The sequence below is a fragment of the Rhinolophus sinicus genome, chromosome 12 (genome assembly GCF_057876585.1).
Source record: "Rhinolophus sinicus isolate RSI-liver-muscle chromosome 12, RSI-T2T, whole genome shotgun sequence".
NCBI lineage: Eukaryota > Metazoa > Chordata > Mammalia > Chiroptera > Rhinolophidae > Rhinolophus > Rhinolophus sinicus.
Window position 1 is genome coordinate 50,247,077 of NC_142512.1, and position 9,574 is coordinate 50,256,650.

Consider the following 9,574-nt stretch of genomic DNA (forward strand, 5'->3'; position numbering starts at 1 on the left):
ATGACCAAAATGGGTTTGGTCAAGTCTCTTTATTGCAGGACATCTCAGAAAATGTGTGGATATTTTCTGTTTGTCCTATAGAGCCTGAAAAATGACAACACAGAGGGAAGAGGAGAAAGAGAAAGAGAAAAGAAAAAAGAAAAATGGCGTTAGGGTACAGAAAGAAGCAGTGTATTCCCACCAATTACTGCCAAGAAATTCCCAACCTGATCCCTTCACGGACCATGGTGCAATGTGTGTGGCTTACGTACAGCCCCCACCCCCACACCGCTGCCAAAGACTGGCTGTGCCCCAGGTCAAGCCCCAGCGACATGTTGAACTTAAGAGCGATGGGAAAACCCATTCTGTGCTCTCTTCTCCTTGATTCAGACCGAACCCCATATATCTTTCATTTTCATAGAAGATCCTGAAGAAACAAACTATCTTGGCGATAACACTTACAACCTGCTGCATTTCAAGGAAATGTAAATGTCAGGCTTTGTACATTTTCTTTCCCTCAATGCACTTAACTGTCCAATAGTTAAAAGCTTTTCTGTGCCCATATTCACAGCGGCAGAAAACTTGCAGAACGAATTCTACGAGAACTGGCACGTGATCGATACGAGGAGGTCCGTGAGAGAAGTGCGAAGTCTTACTTTGATCAGAACCCTCTCAGGGTCACATGCCCACACCAGCCACACCTAACGCAGAAATGCTATGTACTGAACCAAAACCAAAACCAGAATAAATGTCTGACCCAGGTACTTCCTGGATGCCTGCTGTTCCAAGGACAGCGCTCACTGCTGAGGGGTGGTGGGGGTGGGGGAGAGAAAGCTGGTGAACATGACAGACATGTTCATTGGTAGCATGGCTTTTGCATCTAGCAGGAGAGAGAGCCTGTTAGCAAATAATCACCCATACTGTGTCAAGTACGATAAAAAGGAAATACTGAGTGTCATGTGAGTACAAGGCAGGGAAGGCCTAATTCAGATACGGTGGGTGCTCAAAGGTATCAGCAAAGGTCTAACTAAGCGATTGCAAAGTCTTATTTTCCATTGCAGACTCAAACTCGCATAGATGTGGCACACAAGCCAGTCTGAGTGAGCGGGGGAGTGGAGGTGGATTGATTCCTTGGATTTTTCATTTTTGTCTTGTTTCGAAAGAACTTTTTTTCTCACTCTCTCTAGATGAACAGGATGCAGGATTCTTTGGAGAAAACAGAATCAACAACGAGAGAGCAGGTGGAGACGACTTGAACTGGAAATCAGAACAAGGTATCTAAACTGTCGGTGTATTTCTGCTATTACATGGGAAGAAGTCTCTGGGTATGTATCGTAGTGAAGGAGGCCGGGTGACAGGCAGAATGTCACCCAGAAGCCCCATGTTGAGACAAACGCTTTCAGTTTTCATTACAGTTCTCAGGAGCCCATATCCTGTTTTCCCCCAGGCTCTGAACTCATAGCCAGACCAAGGAAGAATGTTCCTTCCAGCTCTGGGTCTCTGTGCTAGGCTGGGAACTATTTTAGTGGCCCACTGATGCATCAGAGGTCTGCTGTGAGTGGCATTGTGCAAGAGGGGTCCAGCTCCAGGTGGCTCTTAGATTCTAATCATTCACAAAGGCTGCTTTGCACTTTCAATTTCCATTTATGGAAGAACCGTTCAGCCCTCTTCCTATCGTATCAGTAGGAAAACCAAGACTAGAACTCAGTTTTCCTGATTTCTTGCCCAGAATCCTTCCCAAAATCTTTATTTTTATATCTGTGGGTAGCAGGGGGAAGAAAAATGCACTTTCTCTTTTCCAAATTTGAGGTTTGTAAAGTAGTATGCGCCCTTGTTTAAATTGCAGTGTCACTGTATACAATATACTTGTATTATTAAAAATTGACCAAGTTAAATGACTGGTAAAATATGTGGAAAGGCACCCAACAATTGCTTGGGGGTTGGAGGGAAGGCGGCTAAATGCATTTCCAGTACATGATGTCACAGAATCCCCCAGGAGAGTTAGGAAAATGGTAAGATTATATTGACCATTATAAGAGGCATCTTAAACATATGCAGAATACATTTAACCTAATATAAGCTCTAGGTGGAAAACCAGTTAGGCTAAATGTTTCACTTAACTGCCCTTCTGAAGTGTTCTGAGAACAAAGTATATAGAATCACAAACGTGGAAAAGTCATCAAGCTAACCCCTTATCAGGTACTTACATGCCTCTAGTGATGGGGACCTCACTGTCTAGTGGGGGGATCTCACTGCCTCCTAACTAGCCCGTTAGACAGCTTTAAGTTTTTAAAGCTGCAATCCAGAAAGGCCTGAAAAAAGAAAGAAAAAAATCTCCAACCTGCCTTCACTGTAAAGACTAAACAAGTTACCAAGAATACAATACAGCGTTTTACCAGACTAGTCAAATAAAGAAATCATCTGTTAAATAAATAAAACATTGCCTCAAAGAGGAGCAGAGCCAAAGCAGATCTAATACAATAAGTCATTAGTTTTACAAATATTTATTGAGTACTTATTATATACCTAGCTCTACTCTAGTCATTGAGGATAAAACAGTGAATAAAATAAACTGTTCTGGCAGCTTCTATAAGAATAGCTTAGATAAGAATAAGTAATAATGAGAGCAAACACTTCTGCTGGGTGCCAGGTTTTGTTCCAAACCTCTTATGTATTATTAACGTATTTGATCCCATCGTGACCCTGTGTAGAAGGTACTTTTATTACCCCTGCTAAATTCCAAATGTGAGGGACGAAGGCTTTTCCTGCCACATCGTGGCTAGCACGTGATGGAGCTGGTGTGCACCCAGGCAGCCTGGCTCCAAAGCCGTGGTATCTGAATGTCTTTTAGAAAACAGTGTGTGTGTTTGGGTGAGGGGAGGGGTTGCTCGTTTAATCATAGGGGAAATATTGAAACTGTGGGGTGGATGCCAAATTTAATTTGAAGGGGAGGATCTGTAAATGCTTCTTGGAGGAAGTAACCCTGAGCAGAAGCCTGACAGTCAAATAGGAAATAGAGAGATGAAGTTTGCTGCAGGTGGAGGGGGGAAAGGGACGTGATTCTGCCAAAAAGGACAGCAGGTAGACATGGAGGAAGACAGGACGTGTACCAGGGACAGCAGGATCCCAGGTGTCTGGATCCCCGATGGATAGGCAGAAGCTCGATGGTGACACAACTGAGATGAACTCACTTTTTTTTGTCATTGCTGTTGTTGCTTGAATCACTCCTACATTTACGAGTTAATTGATTTATTCAACAACTATGTACCGTGATGTGTGAGTCAGTCCACAGCAGCTGAATTTGTAATGCCCCTCACACTAAGGTTCCCTTCATTCTGGAGGGGGTAAGAAGATGGAGGGCTGAGCCGTGCTCAGCTAAGCAACGTAGGTGCTTTAAAGATGGAGGGCAATACTGTAAATGTGTCATTCATCTCTAAATTAATCTGTAACATACATGATTAATGCTTGTGCAATCAAAACACCAAAGTAATACTTTACATCTTGAAAGAGTGCTTCTAAAGTTTATCTGGCAGTGGCAGGAAAGGTGCAAAAAGTAACCAGTGTATCTCTGGGAAAAAATACAAGCAACTTGGGTTAGAGACCTACCAGATAATAAAGTACATCATTAAGCCATAATAACTTTTAAAAGTGGTGCTAGTACAAGAGTGGACAACCAGCCATCTCAGTCCAGCCGGCCTACACTAAAAGTAGAAGTTAAAAAATTATCGAAAATCTCTAGTGATAGGTGAAAACAGAATGCCATGTTCATTTTCATTTCTTTTTTTTCTTTTCTATTTTTTTAACATAACAAAGTGTCATTTTATTGGTCTCATCACAGGAAATTCCAAGAGCTTTAGCCCTGTAGATGAGGAGCAAAGGTATATTTCTTATAAATCACAATATCACACATCCATTGATTTTTGCCTGAATCAGTCAATACAGCGATCTGCAATGACTTAAAAATGATATGAATAAGTTTATTTTCATTTTCCTTGACATCGGCTGAACTGTGGAGCCAGGCTCCATGGGTAGGACTGTGGGGGCCTTGTATCTGCCTGCCTCCTGGAGTTTTGTTTACCATCTGCAGAGGGCTCAGCTTCCCGAGCAGCTGCAGGTATATTTAGAAGGGTATGTTCCCAGGATGACAGAGATTTGGAGCCCAGGCTGATCACATCAAATGCACTGAATCCATCTCTGTGTCCATCCTGTTCTGGCTTCAGAGAAATAAGATAGCTGCTAGTGAGATTGGTGCCATTTGGTGTAGTTTCTGTCCCTTAAACTGCCTCGTCTCAGAGATTTCATTCCTGGTCTTGTTTCTGTTCAAGGGCTTATCAAGTTCTCTTTTTCTCTGGACATGGAATCTAGATCTTCCATTTTGAAACCAAATTTGGACTCTTGACTCTGGAACCCCAATTTCCTTAGCAGGTTGCTCTCTGGAATCAATCCCAAGATAAAGGTTGTTTGTAAGTGCCGTGATGAGGGTGTGTCACTGGGAGGACGTGTAGCTGGTACGACACCGTCTGTCTTCTCTACCATGAATCTTCTCTTCAGGGAGATCTTGGTCTTGGCTTGTGCTTCTACGTCCTTCTCAGGCTCTGATCTTTTCTGAACTCGGTGCCTAGCTCTTCGATTCCAAAACCAAATCTGGATTCTAGACTCTTCAGTGTTGATTTCTAAAGCAAGCTTTTGTTTGGTAGAACAACCTGGGAAAAGTTTTTGATTGAATCCTTTCATGAGGATTTTCAACTGGTCTTCTGTGAGTTGAGTGTGGCTTCGTCTGTAATTCCTTGCTGTGGTCTTGTTTGGAGAGTTGCCTTGGGCCATGTTGGAGTAGAGTCCTGAAGCCTTCAACCACTAATTTCCATTTCTTTAGTTGTTATTAAGACTGAACCTTTTTCAAGTATTTCTTGATCATTTGTATTTTTCTTTTCGTGAATTGTTCATCTTCTTTGCCTGTATTTCTACTACTTGGGGTTTTATTTGTGGATTTCTTTAAGATCTCTATGTATCAAGAACCTTAAGTTGTAACCCCATTTATTGGTGGCAAATGAACCCATTTTAATTTGCGCACACACCTATGGCCTCACCTACCTACAGCACCGCATACAGCCTTGATACACATGTGTGTGTATTGAACATACGCACTTGCTTGTCTGCATTATCATTCTTGCTCTCTCCACGATGAGACCGAAGAAGATGCAGCAGCAGAGTGTGGTAAAACATGGTCATGGCCGACTTCTCGGACCCTACATTAGCCAAGTCATGAACTTCAGGAGTGACATCTAGGCCATGGAGCTTTCCTATAGGGGAAACCCCATCCTACTTGAAAAAGACATCAGAACTACAGCATTCAGGGGGCGGCGGGGGGGGGAATGTGTGCCCATTTGAAGACAATTGTCAAAATACAAAAATATTTGCAGCGATAGTTCACCCTCTTTCCACAATCTGTCCTTGACTACATGAAAAGTAAGCACTATGCTTTCTTTCTCTCCAGAGATTATTCCCATATAGACTCGACAGTATCTCAGAGCAGACGTGTAGCTAAGTGGGTAGCCTGACTCTCCACATGTCAAATATCTGAGCAAATGAACAGAGGAGCCGTCCAGCCATGTGGGCATTTACGACACTAATGCCAGTGTCTGTAGCTCTCCCTCCCTCAGACTTGATTGGCTGCTATCCTCCAAGCTTCTCCCAGCTCCGGGTACCCAGCAGAATCCTGGATTACACCATGCAGTGTATTTATCTAATGAAATATGAGCTGTGGGTAGAATGAGCAACGCCTTGCCACAGACACCCCATCCATCTGCTGAAAATAATCAATCTCGGAAAAATAAAAGTCCTGGGAAAAGTTAAAATTGGGCACATGCCGAGGATTAACAAGAGGTTCAAGGGTAGAACTGCAGTTATTTTATTGAGTTGGAATCAGTGCTCGGGGTAAGGAATTGGCCATTTACCATTGGTCTACACACGGCATTTGTCATATAAATGCTGGGGTTGCCGACTGCGCAGCCGCCAGGCAGGGTACTCAGCGTTGCCTCGCGGATGGGAAATCACGCAGTTGTGGTGGCAGCTGAGCATTCCTATTTCTGGACAAACTGGTTCTCCAGATGGCTCACCTTAGTTAGAGAACCGTCACACCAGCCCATGGTCCCACATGGTACCCTGAACCTTGGCTAAAGTTAGCATTAATAACAACTACAATAGTAATGGTAATAGCATGGAACATTCATTGAGTGCCTATGATGGGCCAGGAACTTACATAGAGATGTTTCAAATAAAGAAATCTCATTAAGTCCTAAGAACCTTTTGAAGTAGTTATTATTACTCCTAGCTTATGGATTCATGCATAAATCAAGGCTCGGAGAAGATGAGATTTGAAACCAAGATTTGAATTCTGTGACGGCAAACCCAGCCACTCCCAATACAGCGACACACTCTTAGAAAGAAAGATGGGGAGTTTGTCCCAGCGCAGTCCGTTTCTCTTAATGGAAAATCAAGAAGTAGCTCTCAGCTCTAATAGCGCCAATCTCAGATAGACAGGCTAGTAGCTAACCTGAAGGGGGAGGAGTGTTTCCAGTGGCAGCATCCGGGTGGGAGCGTGAACATTCTAAGCTAGCGGCTTTCCAAACACTGTGAAGCTCAGGAAGGGAATGCATACAGTGGCGCCCCCCCTCCCCCTTTGGGCCAGGCTGGTTGCTGGCATGGCCTTTCTACCCCTGTTCATGGGAAGAACTGCCTGTGCAATCAGACACCCCCGACACTTTCCAGTTTCACTCGAATCGTATTTATTCCCAAAGAAGAGAATCGGGTTCAGGTAGGAAGGTATGATGAGTACGCAAAAAAGAAAAAAGAATGAGAAAAATGTGAAGCGAAGAGTGAGAGAATGTAATGTTGCAGTGGGCTCCCTAAATTTCATCCTAGTAAGAATGTAAGCTCTAGAGGCAGCCAGACTTAAGTGTGAATCCAGACTCTAATTTGGACAGAGGAACTTTTCTCTTTGTCTGTGAAGTTGGGGTAAGAACCTATTGCAAAGAGTTGTGGTCTGGATTTCAGGAGACAAAGCATGTGAAAGAGCTTGGCTGTGAAAAGGACTCAGCGTAGGGCAGTTGTCATCACCATCATCAGGATCTTTCAGTCCCCCTCCTAGCATCCATGATGCTCCGTGCAGACTGTCCTCTTCACCTGCCTCCTATAGCCAAAGCTCACACCCTCTTATTTGTGCAGAGTTGGCAGGACAGGCTTACAGTAAGCAGGACAGAACGGGCTTTCCTGCTTGCTTTCAGATGTGACCAATAACTAGTGGACTTATTTTCACCACTCTCTTGTCTGAAGTAGAAACAGAAAGAACAGAATCCCGAAGATCTAGCTATTCTCAACTCTAATTTCTTTTTTTTATGAAAACAATGAACAGCTCCTACCTGGGCATGCCGGCTTCCCACATTCAGCTATCTGGCATTTACACAGAGGTACCATCTCTTATAAACGTCTCTTTTCTCTCTATGAAATGTCAGGTTGCCGTCTTCAACATACTCTTTCTATATTCATCTATTTTCCTTAAAATGGAGACATTTTTGAAGGAAATTTTGGGGGGAGGGCAGTGGGCAAAACTGGAGTCTGGCAACATGCAGTTCTTAAGAACCAGAGTGGGCAGTAAAGGTGTTTAACTTGGAGTAACAGTGAGAGACTTACCCAGAAGAAGGGGCAGTGGTGGGGGGTGGGGGTGGGGGGACGGTTACAGGACAGAGCAAGGGAAAAGGTCCTGATTCCATGAAAGCCTGACTGAGTTTTCATGTGTGAACCCATCCTGCTCTAGAAAGGTACTCCACTTTGATATGAAACACACTGTTAGAAATCCACAAGCATAGCCCTTCTGGTTGTACGAACTGAAGAATCACCTCCAACGCCTTCATATACCAAAGCAGTGTGTTTCAAAACGGGGTTCCCAGAGATAGACCACATAAGCTGGCACGCATGAAAAAATCAGATCGGCACCGACATTGCGGAAACACAATCCAAATAAAATAAACCCAGGGGTTTTCCTCCACTGACCTTGAGTCACAAATTATAGTTCGTATCCCACATGGGGAGACCTCTCCCTGCACAGTCCCAGAGATGCAGCCGACGTGTCAGCTTCAATATTAGAATTTCATTCTACATTTCCTTCGGCGGATCACTGATCCCACGCTTCAGTGTGCCTGAGTGTTCTGTGGTCGAGTAGATTTTCGTGGCCTTTAAGGGATTACCTCAAATGCAAAAGCCTCTCCATGCAAGACCAGAAAGATTTCGAAAGAAAAGAGAAACACTTTCAAGTGCTTTATAATTTAGCTTTGAAGAATTTAAAATTACTTAAAGCCGTATTTTCGTACCTAAAGTCAGCCAGGTTTCAGGCATGGGAGATGTCTTATTCTTGTTTTGCAGACAATGTGTCATCAGCCAAGTATTTACTGAGCTCTTGGGTCCTACACAGCAGCCAGGAAAGTCCCCAAGAGGACACGATGGAGAGCTCTCTCTTCGACCTCAGGGCACTTACAGTTTAAGTGGGGGTGGGGGCCTTGTTTCACGTGTTGCTGTTGATTATTTTAGCTCCTCTGGACATAGTAGTTTGACATCCAACCAAATAACAGAAGAATGACCTTCTTCTACTCCTTCCATCTTACGGAATGACTTAGATCACTGGCCTTTAGGACTTTCGTGCGCCTGACAACTTTCCTTCGTCTGAAGTTGGCGAAGCATGTGCCTTTCCGAAGGCCAGGGCCACAAGTGCAGCACAGGGGACACAAGTGGAAGCCAGACTCCAGGAGCCAGAGCTAAGGAGAGGGAGCAAACTGGGTCTGAAAGGAGGTAATGGGCGGCCCGTGGTGCGGTGCAGAGAGGAAGAGCATTCGTTCCAAGTGAAGGGAAAAATAGATGAGAAGTCACGAAGTCAGAGTAAGCCAGGTATGTACCGTGGCTGGGCGGCCGGGTGGACGGGCTGCTCTCTTTGCCTTGGCGGAGACGAAGCTGCGTGGAGATGCATTTAAACTGAACTTTCAAGTGTAGGAAACAGAACGTGTTTTGTCCCCGTCGAAAACGTCCCGTTTTCCACTCAGGCCCAATTTGCGTGCCACTGTCCTGACTCGCGGCCCTCCTCTCAATGGGCGCTGTGTTCTCGCCAGGAAGGGCAGCCCTCGCTAAATGTTATGATTTGGAATGATCCTTCCCAAGGATGGAAAACCGAGTTAATTCAATTAAGGCCCGGGGTCCTGGGCTTTGAACCAGCCACAGTCTCAATTTTATGAGAAGATGAAAAGTTAATTATTTGCCAAGTTTGAGTGAAGTCTACTTTGAAAATCCCTTTCCAAAAGACTAATTTCCACTTCGGCTTCCCTGTGGAAAATCAAGGCAGGTTGAACCAGGGTCATAAAGAGAACCTTGGGAGCTAGGTGTTCAAGACGGGGGTCCTGTGTCCCCCAGCCCCTGCTGTGCCTGGCATCATCCCACACTGGAAGGTCTGGATGGTATCTGGAAGGTGACCGAAGCCTGTGTTTATCCCACAGGCTACTTTTAAAAACAGAAAACAAATATAAGTTGAATTCAGGAAGTCAAGTTTTCAGGG

General features: G+C 44.4%; 1 pseudogene; it reads right to left on the reverse strand.

Annotated features, from left to right (window-relative positions):
• Positions 1-4,152: 4,152 nt before the first annotated feature.
• Positions 4,153-4,883, reverse strand: LOC109451868 (double homeobox protein A-like; annotated as a pseudogene).
• Between the last annotated feature and the right edge of the window lie 4,691 nt (positions 4,884-9,574).